At 39.7% G+C, this 14,746-nt stretch overlaps 1 protein-coding gene across 4 annotated transcripts in view; it reads right to left on the minus strand.

The window, feature by feature from the left end:
* Positions 1 to 14,746, minus strand: part of ARHGAP42 (Rho GTPase activating protein 42) — a 332,737-nt gene that overhangs the window by 155,548 nt on the left and 162,443 nt on the right. The gene's annotated exons all lie outside the window — the stretch shown is intronic.

Raw genomic sequence — 14,746 nt, forward strand, 5'->3', positions numbered from 1 at the left:
GCATTTCATTTCCCTTATTTTTCAAGGAAAAAGCTGTACTCAACTACATTGCTATAATTTCTATAAGAAGTTATACCAAGGTCAGGTTTAAGGACAGGAGGCAGAACTAGACCTCTCAAGAGTTCCTCTTTTTGAGATATGTTGATAATTTTTAGTCATAAAAGTATATGTCTCTCACTTAAATTTGTTACCCCCTCACTTTTATTACTCAAAGTTATTTAAATAAGAAGTAAAGAGCCATAAAAAGAGATTATAGAAAGTTTTGACAATAATCCCAGACACCCAGCATTTTAAGATTTTGTATATATAATTTTTCACTCCCTATATTTCTGGTTTTTACCACACCCATTAAATGTTCTGTTTGGGTCTTGGCAGATTGAAAGTAATTACCAGAGCTAACATGTGACTAAGCAAGATATGAATGAGTTACTTTGGTAACTTTTACATAATACAAATTACCAGCAGCTATGCTATTAGAGCATAGAAGTTTCCCAGAGCCCCCAACAAAATCTAAACAAAATTCAGCACATTTTGTTCTTCCCTCACACCAAGATTTCATTTCCAAATGTCACAACACCACCATCTTAAACAGCTGATTCCTTTGGCAGCAGCTTTACATGGGGGGAGAGAGAGGGGGAAAGGCCTTGTTATACTAATATAATAGAAAGTTTAAAGTAATAACAGTGGCATTTGACAAGTGAGTAATGATGAGTGACCCAAACTAGTCCCTTTCATAAGGGAAACAATGGACAGCTTTGCTGCAAAGGTTATGAGGAGGACTCAGTAAGGTTTATTTATATTTAAGGTATCATCCAGACATCCAAAGTACAGCTGGAGCTGTTTTGTGCTAGGTGTAGTACAAGAAGAACATAACGAGACAGACTGTCCCAGGAGCTTGCTTTCTAACTTGGGAGGAGGAAATTAAGGTTTTGGTGTACACCTGAACTTCTACTTCCTAACACCCATTTGCTACATTCCTACATGCCTTGTTATCTACCACTGCATCCAGCAGCAATGTATATCTTTATAAGGTGAATGCCTTTCTTCACTTAATCACCAAGGTAAAAGATTTATACAATCTGAAAATAAACCAGTGCATGAATACTGATGTAAAACAATCACTGTAGACTTCAGAGTTAAACTCCATAGTGAGCTGAATGGGGCTGTTCAGACAACTCAGAACTGTCATTTTCAAATGCCCTGCAGACAGACTTAAAAGACCACGTTTCACACCACTTTTTTGCAACTTGAAAGTGACTGAAACGTACATTTTTACTGTTAATCAAGTTTCATTTCGGAAGTTCAGTTCTGTTGCAAAATTATTTACTGGGAGATCTCAGAATACAAGAAGTCATGGTCTAGATACTGGGAAAGAACTGATCTCTGTCAAATATATAACATTACAAGGAGATGCCTAGCAAGTAAAAGGAGTTCACTGCCAGCAAGACCACTGTTGTTTATGGATATGGAGGCTCCTGACTAGGAATGTGTAACGGGTGTCTGCAGATAAAAGATATTGTTAATTTAAATATTAGTTAAGTACAGAATTTCTTTTCCCTGATCTACGGTGAGGGACAAAAAGAGTTCTACAAGTTAGTCCCTCTCAAGAAAGCTTCAAAGACAAGAGCATTGATGTGGCATTTCTTCTCTTGGCAAACAGTAAGGAATATTTATTTTGAGAAGAAGAGCTTGCCAGCAAGTTACTGGGGAGAAGCCTGGCAGATACAGTTCAGAAGATTCAGACTACTGAGTCATACAAAGACTCCCTGTCTTTCCCCACTGGATTGCGCTTGCCTAACTTGGCTAAACCATAAATACACAGGTAATGGAATTTCTGCCTTTACACATCTATTTTCTTTTACTTTCTGGCTCTGGATCACCAGAACTGCATTATATTATAGCTGGCTTATTTTGGTTTTTCCTTTCTTAATATTTTTTTTGCCTACAATAATCTGTTGTATGGATGAACACTGGCTACTAATTACTACAACCCTAAAAACACCGTTTCGATTTTACAGTTATGTTTGGTACCCCTTTTGGGCTTCTCCTTACTTCTATAAGCAATGGATAATTATGGCATAAAAAGAGAATTATATATAATCAACAGGGTAGGCAAAATATAATAGTATTCTTTCATCAATACCCACTTCAAACTGTTGAAAACAATTATTGTTGGTGAAAGCCAACAACAGGTATCATAGAAGATGTATTCAGTAAAGCTTTTTTTAAAAGAATTTTAAACATGTTAAATCTTCCATTTTACAGTCTGAAGCTAACTTTGTGTTTCCCTTTAAAATCTAGTTCTAAAAACAATTCTGTCCATTGGGGTTGGGACTAATTACTTTACAGATTTGGCAATCACTGCAGTTCTTTCTTTTCATGCATATAAATATTTCTTCAAAAGATATCAAATACATTTGTAAATATTACCATGTAAATTTAACTGTTGAGTAAGACATAGGTAAGAAGTGACATGCCCATCTAAGAACATGGATATTTTCAGATTAGAGGACTCATCAAATGCAGTAACCAGCTAACTCTGGGGCTGGCCTGTATCAAATGGTTCAGGTTAAAAAATTCCTGAACTTTTGGAAAGTAAGAACGTTCTCCAAAGGCAGCTACTCTAAATCAGTGGTTAGAGGTTGGCTTATACTTCAAGTAAGAAGGTTTAAAATTAAAGACAGAGGCATGTGTCCATGGTAAATCAGCAAACAAGTTGGAGAGCCAGAGACAGATTCTAGGGGTAAAATCCTGGACGCACTGAATTAAAAGGCAGAATGCCTCTGATTTCAATAAGACCAGGGTATCAGCCCAAGACATGCAACTCCTGGTCACCATCAGTAAGTAGGCAGTAACTCCTCCCACTCCCAGCGAGGACTGTAGCCCAACCAGTGCAGTCAGCTTTAATCATTGGTAGTAATTTGAGGTTTCTACAGTGCCAGTTTTGAGTAATAGAGAATCACAGAGAAGTAGGGCTGAAAGGGTCTTCCAGAGGTCATCCAGTTCAATCCCCTGCCTAAGGCAGAATCATCCCTATGACAACCATCCCATAAAACCATAATCTAAACTCTACATAAGACTTCTGTCAACCCTGACACACCACAGACCTAACACCCTAACATGCCCAGGTAAAGCAGGGGAACCACAGCAGCCAACATCCTGCTTCTGTGAAATGTTGTCAGTATAAGCCCAAGAGGTCCCAGGTAGATGGCCAGACCCCTGCTACAGAGGAAGGCCAATATGGCCCCAGAGTCCATTCCAATATGACTGTCCAACTTCTTCTTGAACACCTCCATTGATGGAGAGTCCACAACTACCCTAGGCAGCCTATTCCACTGCCTCACTATTTTCACAGTGCAGGATTTTTTCCAGATATCCAATCTAAATACATACCTCACTTCCTGCAAAGCTAGTGTTCTTTTGCTGATTTAGTTTTTGCGCTGAGTTTGAGTTCAAAGAAAGTCAGAAGAGAGGAATTACAACATCAGGACAAGGGAGTAACATCAAGATGTCTACAGTGATTTTTCTTCTGCAATATCAGAACTACTTGTCCTGTTATTGGGAGTGAAGACTTCTTTTCCTAAAATTACTCTTTTCCCATTAGAAAATGCTCTAAGATGTTTTAAAAGCTGTTTTGATTTATTAGAGTTCATAAACACTGTATCATTCATTCTCCACTACTTTTCAATGATGGTACTCTGACCCACAACAAATAATATAATGTGTATAATAAAATAATATCAAACCTTATTATAGCTGAATAATACTGCATACCTTCCCCAAATCACAGAATTAATCTTTGCAAAAATTATAAATAAATGGCATACATTAAAATTAGGTTTAAAATATATACTTGTATTAGATCATGATAACAGTAGAATGTACTTCAAACTTCCTATTTATTTAAAACTTGCCAAAATCCTTCTAATGCCTGTTGATAGCACCCATTCACCCTTTCCCTAAAAGGAGCAAGACTTTTAACTGAAAACTTGGACCCCCTGAAGTCAACAGCTTAATTCCTATTGACTTCAAAATGGCCAGGTTTTCACCCCTGTTTTTACCTCTGACCACTTAAGGAATTGCTACACTTGTATACAAAGACATGCTATGATGGAACTGAATCTTGTTCGTCTGGGGATTTATTTAAAGTAACATATTTTACATTTTAGGGGAAGGAATTGGAATAATAACTTCTTTAACAACTAAATGCAAATAATGATCTGGCATCTGTCTGTACAGTGTTCTACAGTTTGATACATTAATAGATGCCTTGGAAGATGATTTCATGGATAAAGACCAGGCAAAGGGGTTTTAAACATACATAGTGTAATCATTATATGGTTTCATGACTAATCATCATATTATTATGTGTTCTTTACACACACACACACACACACACACACACACTCTCTCTCTCTCTCTCTTATGTGAAGTGATGGCAGTCCCATGACTTGACATATTTAGAACAAGACTGAAGAAAACAGTAAACAGACTTGGTACAAAGATGATAAAATAACCTAAAAGATCTTTTCTATACCTAGTGTAAAAAATCCAAATATGAGCTGGTTTGTAAAGAAAAACCTGCCCACGCATATCTGTCTCACCACACTGGATATCAATATCTGATATTTTTCACGTTTTTTTGTTACTCAGCAAGCATTTACTATGAACTACTGACTCTGAAAAGCATGCAAAATAGATTGTAAATGGAGGGAAATACAAGGTTCCACTGTAAAACAGAGTGGGCTGACATTTGTAATCGAGGCCTCTATTGCAGCATCATGCACCTATTTTCTTTTGGAAATTAAGAGTCTTATTTGTAGAATATTCCATGGGGAGACACAAAAGATAATGGAATGAAAAAGGCTCAGAAACCAACTAAATTCAATAAAAATAGTTAAAGTCTTGGCCTGTGTCCTTAAGGGTGTAGACAGAAGTGCAGCTCCCTGCTGTAACTCTGAATGATTTCCTGGAAGTGTTCTGAGTTTCAATGACCCCCAGACCAAACAGAAGGTCAGTATTGGTTCCAGGGGGGAGGAGCCTCTAGCTGCTGGCTGCTCCTCCTGCCTGCCAGACTGCATTGTTTTCAGAATGGGAGGGTTGAGGTGGGGAGGGGGCTGCAATACACCCACCCCACCGTTCAGCAGGGGCTGAAAAAAACCCAGACTGAACTCCCTCCACATGCAGCGCGGGTCAGATTTTGCCCAGTCAGCCATTTTTAAGTGGTTTGCAGCTATACACTTGTGTTTGATCACCAGCTATAGACCACTTTCTGTGGCCAGATCAGGTGAAAATTGTCACTTCTGTCTGCGCTCTTAGTTCTATAAGCAAGTTCAATAGTTTGCTTTAACAGACCTGAGTTTAGGCTAATCATCACTTCTCCAGCACTTAAGTGACTTAAAAAGTTTTACAAAGCTCTTAATGGCAATGATGAGAAATTTGAAGTTTTGGAGGCCAGTGGTCTCAGGCTGCTATTCAGTCAACCATGGATATATCAATCTAAAGAGAGTAACTTATAAACTTAAGTTACCTAAACTATGTATTTAAATCCTTGTTCCTATTTAGATTTCCACTAATTTCCACTGATGTCAATCTGTGTAGAATAAATTGCAGAACTGGGGCTTCAAATCCTTGACCCTACCCCTGTTGAACAGGATGAATAAACTACAAATTTCAACAGGGATGAAATCAGATCCTAAATGAACAGTGCACTGTATACTGTATATAAAGCTTTTAATCCCCAAAATACTTAATAAACATTGGCCTGCCTTTCAAACTCATGAGCACCTCCTTTAACTGCAGCAGAACTATTCCTGTGTTTTGAAGTTACGCATATGTGTTTTCAGGGTTAGGGCCTAAACAGAATCGACAGACCAGGAGTGGGAGGAAGGAAATAGGATTATTCCCATTTGACAAAATGAATTGAAATAGAAAAAAAATGGAGGGATTTGCCAAACATCACACAGGAAGTCTGAGGCACAGTTAGAAATTAAACCCAGATCATATGAATTCCAATAAAATGCCTTTGCCTATTTTCTTGTGCTTTCTGAATAATTAACATTTTCTTTCCCATTTTACTTGCACTCTGAAGTATACTACATTGCTTTCCATAACACCGCATCAAACTACTCAAGCTCTGCCTGGGACAAGAAACCTATAGATTAAGTAAAGGACTTTAAAAGAGAGATTTCTTGAAATGTTTAGTGACTTATAAATCCTGAATGATGAAAAAAATATCAATTTGCTTCACGTTGATTTGAGGATACTAGAAAAAGGCAATTAAACTCATTCATTACAAAAGGCCATACATCTCCATAAACAATATATTCATTAGCAAAAAAATGGTTGTCCCACACAATGTAGGGTTCTGCCAGAAAATAATTTAATTTCACTGAAAACAAACAAGCAAAACCAAACAAGTGACAGTTATTAACACTCTAGTCAGCCACAGAAAAATAATCTCCATCAACCTGGGGGACTTATCAACAGCTATCAATCAATATAATTTCAAATTAATATGTCTGGGGAAATCAAAACAGGAGGTTCATACACAAATTTAATACCTAATAAAACTGCAGACACATACTGAGCATGAAAATGCTATCATTATTATGTGGCCACGTAGTGAAATATTAAAGGCTATAGTCTCTCTCAAAGTTATAGGAGAACAACTACGACAAACATTAATTTTACATCATAAAATGACTTTATATATATCAACTATTTTCAGACTTTTGAAGTTTAAAATCATGTCCTTGTCAAACTGTTGCAAAACTGCACAAACATATACCCAATGTTTAACCTCACAGCTCTCATGGATGCAAATAGAAAACAGAAAGAGCAGCAGATCCTTTACATGCCTTATTTAGGTTTGTGTAAACTTGCTATATTACCATCAATTTAAGTTATTTCAAGATGCAAAAAAGTTTAGATGATGTTGAAGTACATTTGGAAGATAACATTTTAACCATAGATCAAACACTACAAAAGGTTGGACACCATAGTGTACTAAATGTTCCCTGTCACTAACCTTTTGCTATTTCAAGTGGTTCTAATAAATTGCCACAAGGGAGTGCTCATAAATCACTCACAAATCATGGCTGGAAATGTTTGTGTGTGGCCCAAAGAATATTTTTCCAAGTCAATATGAATTTTAATTTTCCATCCACCATACTTTTTACATGGGTGGTTTGATTTCTTATAAACAGATACAAGCATTTAAAAATTAGGTCAATGCAACATTAACATTGAAAATGATTGAAAACACAAACGATAATTTTTCACCAACAATTTTCTACCAATAAATTAGATTCACTGCATACGTGGCCCAGTTTTTATATATGTATGTTTTGATCTTATCAAATAATGATATAAGGTATGACATTATAGAAGGTATATGTGCGGGCCGGCTCCCGATCCCATCCTCGCCATGTGCGAGCTGGGCCTGTCTTTGCGCATGCGGACTGTGGCCAGCAGCCCGGGCATGCGGGGCTGGAGAAAACCGCGGGGCGGTAAGGTACGCGCGAGCTAGAATCAGTTACGGAGGCGTAATGGTTGATTGAAAAGATTATTTACTTACACCCAAGGTGGTCGCGGTGTAGGCTGGACAGCTTTCCAGGCGCAGCTCCGCTTGAATCCTTGTTGGAGGACTCTGACAAACTCGGTTCTTTGACCCCGGAGTGGTTTAGGCTCCACGGGTTCGGCAATTCTTTCCTCACGGAGTGGCTGAATCTCCGTGGGTTCTGTTCGGTTCCCAGGTCCCCCGGAGCTGTTAAGACTCCGTGGGTTCGAAAATTGGGTATATAGGATAGGGATACGTCTAGGATTGCGCTCGGTGACGGGGAGAGGCTAGAAGCTAAACAGACCTCCGTTGCCTGCTTAAGAAAGGTGCGTTGGGTCCGCAAGTGTCCACATCGCTTGGAGATCTTCACACAGCGCGAAGTCTCCTCCTCCTGGCGAGTTCTGTATCTCTCCAGGTTTCCTCTCTCTCCGACTTGGGTGGAAACTACCCAAGCCTTTTGTACGGCTAGCAAGCCAATAGCTAGCTGCCACGTATGCCTACATTTAGAACCGGCCAATAATGTGGCACGAATCTAAATACAAATGGCGGGAACTCCTTTGCACCGTGCATCACTATGATGCAAAAGAAATGCACCATGCAAAGAAGGCTACAAACGGTGGGAAATACTCTTTTGCACGCGGGTTCTCCTATTGCAGCAGAAAACTCTATCATGCAAAAAAGCTGCAATTTGGCGGGAACATAATTTAGCGGTGCCGAAGCACACAAAAACAAAAAACCACAACTTTGGGTTGTGACAGTATAATTAAAACTTATAGATATAATTAAACCAGTATATCCTGCATTAATACATTGGCTTCAGGAATAACAACTAATCAGAATGGATGCACCTATATTTTGGATTGACTACTCCGATTCCTCCTACCATTTATTTCACTCTGCATTGCTTATAACACATGGATCTGTTTACCTGTGTGCATGCACTCTGCTGTTCTGGGGTCATAATCAGTGAATATAAGTCTTCTTGGTATACAGGCAAGTGTGCTCCTTCGCAATGCCAGGCTCTGACTAGTTGAGCCACATAGTCATTCTAACAGTCTTGCCATGAGCTTCAGTTTTGGGCCTTGATTAGATCCTAGACTCTCCCATTATTAGAAAAGAGAAGTATGCACATCTGTCTGAACAGTAGCTGCTGGAATGCCAAGATCTACAAGCACCTGTCACAGCAAATGTATGTAGGTGTAGGGGCACTCCTGGGACAAGGACAGAGATCAGTGCCACTTCAAATAAAGACACTTTGCAGGGCTATAAAAATACAACAGGCAAAAACATGGCTTTTGGTAAGGAGACTACTAAGCATATTAATCAGTTTCATTTTTAAAGCAATAAATTTGGGATGCTGAAAGAAGAATCGTTGTAATAATTTAGATTGACCAGAAACCCCATATTTTCAATAGATTCCAGCAGATCCTACAGTATTCCATGAAAAAGTCCCAGCCTAGCATTATAGCTTAGCAAAAGAATGTTGCAGCATGGGTTATCTGTCCAAGATGCCATGCAGTTATTTAAAAAAGAAAGCATGGGGATCTATAAATATTATTATAGACAAAGGAAGTAAATTAAACCGGCATAAAAAAAAAGAGAGAGAATGAGAGAGAGAAGTCCATGGCCTTGCTTATTTTGTATTAGTTACCCCAGAAAAACACAGTCCTCAAGCAAACAACTACCACCATCACCACCAAAAAACCTCAACAATAAACCATTTTCTGTTTAGACAAGGCCTAAGGATCTTAAAGCTCTAGTAACATCTTTTGTGTCTCATTTCCTTGCCTTGAGAAACATTGCTCTTGCTTAACAAAGTCAGCATGGAACTGTACTGATCTAAGATATGAAATACAACATTTATAAAAAATGTTATTGTTGGTCAGATTTTTGGGTGCTTCAACAGGGAGCTCCTAAACAAATATTTTTATGCGGGCGTATAAGGAATCTCACCCATCTCCTTTTATTTTACATTTAACGTCTAATATTGAAATGTCTGTCTTGTTGAATCATTTTCACTTGGGACTCAGAAAATATTATAGGAAATGTTATTATTATATTAGCAGAGAATATTATGGGAAATATTGCTAATGTTCTTATTATTGCAATATTGTTGGTGCTTTTTGTTCCACCTGCATTTTTCATCTATCAGAGGTGTGAATTTATGGATCTAAAAATTCTTATCAAGATAAATGTATAACATTTTATCTGTTAGGTAATAGCCAAAAACAGTCTTACACAGAGGTCTGTAGAATCTATACTACTGTTGCTAATAATGAATTATTAAGTACATTTGTCATGAAACTATAAACCATTAAAATATATATTTAAAGAGAGCAGGATGGCAGCTATGATATAAAGAATGCGTATGGTCTGAGACACTCTCAGCGTTCCTTAGAAATAGTAAGACCTAATTCCCTTATGAGGTACTGGAGATATGATACCAATTTTACTAAAAAGGAAACATGAAGAAAAATGTAAGCGACTTAAGGGCACATTATAATGACATTAGAGCACCAAGAATATGCTGCACAATTCCTGCTTCCCAATCACTATCTTAGACTAGACTCCTTCAAATGAGTGCATCCACAAGAAAGTCCCTCATACTACCTGACAGCTATTCATCAAGAAGAAATGGTTAAATGAGGCCTTTTGGAATAAGAATTACAGTAGCTGAATAACTAGTTGTTAAGAAGTGTGAGCATGGCCTATGATGGTTAGATTTTTCAAGCTACTGACAAACATCCAAAAAATCATGAACAAAAAATGGATTAAAAGCATTACAAGACTTTATTGCCTATAATACCAATCCCTTCCCATCTTATGGCGCTGCGTTTCAACAAAGACATGGAAAAACTTGAGAGGGTCCAGAGAAGAGCCATCTGTATGATCAGGGACTTGCAAGACAAGCCATACAAGGAGAGGCTGAAGGGCTTGGGCCTCTTCAGCCTACCAAAAAGAAGGCTGACAAGGGACTTGGTAGCAGGTTACCACTACATCAGGGGAGTACATCAAGAACTTGGCAAACAGCTGGTCAGCAGGGCACCCCCAGGGAAGACCAGGACCAGGACCAATGGAAACAAACTCCTGGAAAGCCTCTTCAGGCTCAATTCCAGAAAAAACTCCTTCACAGTCAGGGTGTCCAGACTGTGAAACAAACTCCCTCCAGGGGTGGTGCAGTCACCTATCCTGGAAATCTTCAATAAGAGACTGGACAGTCACCTCGCTGGGGTCACATGACCCCAGTTGTCTTTTCCTGCCTAGTGCAGGGGGACTGGACCTGATGATAAAAAGGTCCCTCCCAGCCCCTTCCAATCTATGAGTCTATATGTTTCTTGAACAGAATGACACAAGAGTTATTTTTTGTGTTTCCAGGCAATTCAATTGAAGTTTAAAACTTAAGGATAGTGAGAGCAAGAAATCTAGCAGTGCGGTAGGACAGCATTGCCAATTTCAGACTCAGGTAGGCTGTCTCATTTGCTCTCTCTCTACTGGGCCAAAAGTGATACATTTCTGGTGGGCACCTGAGCTGACACTCAGCCCCCAAACCTGCCTGGAGCCCTGTCCTGGTGACCAAGGCTTTTGAAGCCACCATGGCATTTGTCTAGGGTGTTGGGGAAGTTGAGGCATGATTACAGCAGTGGTGCTGGTGCCCGACCAGCCTCTCCTACCATGGCTGGGTCCTGGTCATCAAAAACCTCACTGCTGCAAGTCTGCAACACAGGTGTGCCATCCTGGACCTGCCAATGACCCTGCTCAAAAGGCTCCAGAAGCTGTTCATGGACCTCTTCTGGAATAGGTATCACTAGCTCCAGCGGGCTGTCCTATACCTGCCCACCAGGTTGCAAGCCCCTGCAAGCCCTTCAGCACCCAGCTTTTGCTGGAGAACACTTCCCCTGACAATGGCTGGTCTCTGCTTTTTTGCATCAAGTAGGGGACCTCAAGCTTGATTGGGAACTTTTCCTGTTAGATCCTGATCACCTCAGCTGGGATTCTCTGCTTCCCTTCTACTGCAGCCTTGCCTGGATCCGGCAGGCCTAGCTTGGACTGAGACCCTAGGGGAAGCACCTGCAATTTCTAGAGCTCTTTCAGGAGCCTCTGGACCATAACTTGGCCTTGCGACAGGAGGCATTGAACCTCACCTGCAGAAATTTTGCTTCATTGGTCCAGTCGCACATCAAGCTGGCCCACCACCTAGTACAATTGGTGGCCTGCCCTTTCTGAGGAAGAGGAGGTGGAAGCAAATTGCTTCCACACCATCATGGACTGTCCCCAGCTGCAGCTTCTCTTCCTATTGTCAGCACCCTCTTTGGCACACTGAACTTGGACTTCTCTGAGACATGTATATCTCATGTATCCAAAACCAAGTAGGTGAGGGAAGCATGCTCTGCCTGGCCAATTTTCTATTGGGCCAGGCCAAGATGGAAACACTATGAAAAGCCACAAAATCCAATTCACAGAGGCAGGCCTCAATGGCACCCTCTAGCTCTTCTGCTTCCTGGTCTGGGTGCGTGTCACGTGTGAATTTAGATACTTCACCTTGCAACAAAAGATGGACTAGTTTGAGTTGTGTTGCGCCATCAAGGGGGCCCGCTGCAAGGTGGAAGATGGACAGGCAGTCTGACGTGCAACCCCACGAGGGGCATAGGGGAGATGGTTTCGATCTCTGGTATCATGGTGTTTTTTGTTGCTGACAAGTGCTCAGCCCCTGGGAGGGCCACACACCATTTCATTTTCACCATTTGTTACTAATATTTGTATAATAAAGGTTTAAGAAGTCAAAGTCAGTCTCTCTCTGTCTCTCTCTTAAACAGAGTAGTCTAGCTAGATGCCATGTTTACTTGCATACAGCACACCCTTTCCCCTCAAAAAACTGCTTTCCAAAGGACAGGTACACATCTTAAGCTGGAAACAGAAGCATGGAGGGAGGGACAGAGCCCAGCAGGGGACATCCAGTGGAGGTTGAGGTGGTATGGTTTTACTGTGCTTTGATTTTTGCTCCATCCAAAGTTTGAAGCCAACTGGTAGGTAACAGCATTTCTGTTCAGTCAGTGTTGAGGGTGTCAACTTATTTCATGGCTCAATATAATCTATCTGATGACTGTTGTTTGCTTTTCCCTCCACGGGTGTTAATAACCCTCTCTCTCCTTTTTAAAGGTCTCAATATTCCAGTAATCGAGGTATCTTTTGTTCTGGGGGGCAATTTTGCTGTCTGTTAGTATGCCTGGTTCCTCTGCAGATTACTTTTAACTCATTCAAAATCCAAGATCCACCCAGGGAGTCCAATCGTCAGCAACAGTCACAGTTTCATCTTTAGGGTGAGCAGCCAAGTGCTGCTGAGAATCCAGCTGTGAATGGGTTAAAACTATAGCTTTTGCCAAAGTAGGAAAGGGAGGGTGAGTGAGTTGAAAATTAATCACTGTCCCTGTTACATGAGGCTGTAACTATAGAAAAATCCTTCTTTTCCTCATTCTGCCTTCCCAAAAATAAGTTGCATGTCTAAGTTTGGAGATATGTGGTATGCAAGAAAATACGGTAACATTTCGTGATAGATAATGCTACTGTAACATACAGTAACATTTTCTTTTAACTAAAATAGTAATGCTGAATATTTACGGCATCATTAATACTTTCAAACCTAGACTCCCTTTGATTTCCAACATAACTAATAGAAAAATGAGATGAAAAAAGCAAATGCCCTTAGACATGCAACCAGAAGATTTTTATCCAAAGGCAGTTAGGAACTACTCTGCACTGATCCACACAGGGTCTTCAGATTAAGCAGTCATTAGAAGGCAGAAGATGTTCGATTTTCCAGCCTGACAATTCAGGAGAACTCAGCCTGCTGCAGAGGGTCAAAAGTGAAGCAAGAACACCTACATGCAGAAAAGTTGGGAAGATTCTCAGAGTCAAGTTTATAAAAGACCCTTTCACAATATTATCTGAAAGTACGTAGTAGACAAGCATTTTTTGACAGTAGCACATACATCAGTACCCAGCCTAAACTGAAAAACCTCTCGCTAGAAATGATGTGATAAACTAAAAAAAGTTTTACATATGGCTCTCAGGACAAAAAACAAAAACAAAAAAACCCAAACCTCTCAACAGCAGGGAAACTGCTATAAAACATTGTCAACAACTATCATTAAGGTACATCCATTGTCAACAGAACAGAATACATTGCATGGACATGCATCTAATAATTTTCCTCCTTCCTACGAGACTCAATTTCTTTCAGCCATAATACATGCATTTCTACCCCTCCTCCCCATATCTCCACTCCTAGAGTTTTGCTGACATCAGTTCCCAATGGAAGCGCTCTATGGCTCTTATTTTATTCAACCTCTACACCATCAAAACAAATAGTTCAGTATGGGAGAGGTTTTACTATCTTTCCTAGTATTCAACCCTAACCATTTCCACTTCCTGTTATACAAGCTCCCTTGATAACTGAAATGAGACATCCTATCCATTCATTCTTTGGTCTGGAGCCTGCAGAACAAAGAATGGAAAATCAAGGAACCTAATAGGCATTATAATTGCAGCTCTTCAATGGAAGTGCAAGTAACAAAGATACTATAGGTGAATGATAGTCCTTTAAAAATTTCCTTACTGTCCAACTGTTCAGTGGCATATGAAAGTGGTCCCTAAATCTAGCTGCTATATGTGATAGGCAAACTTGGGAGAGTTAGGCTCCTGCTTTTTGGAAGGAGGCATTCTTGGGTAGCTATGTAAGTCTGAAGCTGCAGAAAGTTTGTGACACTCCAGACCAGCTGGAAGACAGCTCTCTGATAATTAGAGCACCATCATAATAATAGGGGTACTGATAATCCAATCCAAATTTTATAGGCTATCCCACAGGTATATATGGACATTAAAAAATAATAGCTTCCCCGATTAAATGAGGGACACACTTCACATGCACAAGAAAGCAATTTAGTTTAACAAAGAACTAACATAAAGTAAATGAACACTTTTTTTTTAAATGGTGCATTAAAGATTAATTTTATGCTGCAAAGTTAAATGCAAGAAAGTGCAAGCCACTGCTTACTTGTAACTGACCAGCTGAATTACACGTAAAGTAATAATCCCAGAATTATTAAGAATAAATTCCCAAATTACTGAAATAAATTGATGAAGATAGTAAACTACATACTATAGACTTAAAAAATACTCTAATGTTCC

Source organism: Alligator sinensis, unplaced genomic scaffold, assembly GCF_000455745.1.
Source record: "Alligator sinensis unplaced genomic scaffold, ASM45574v1 scaffold18_2, whole genome shotgun sequence".
NCBI lineage: Eukaryota > Metazoa > Chordata > Crocodylia > Alligatoridae > Alligator > Alligator sinensis.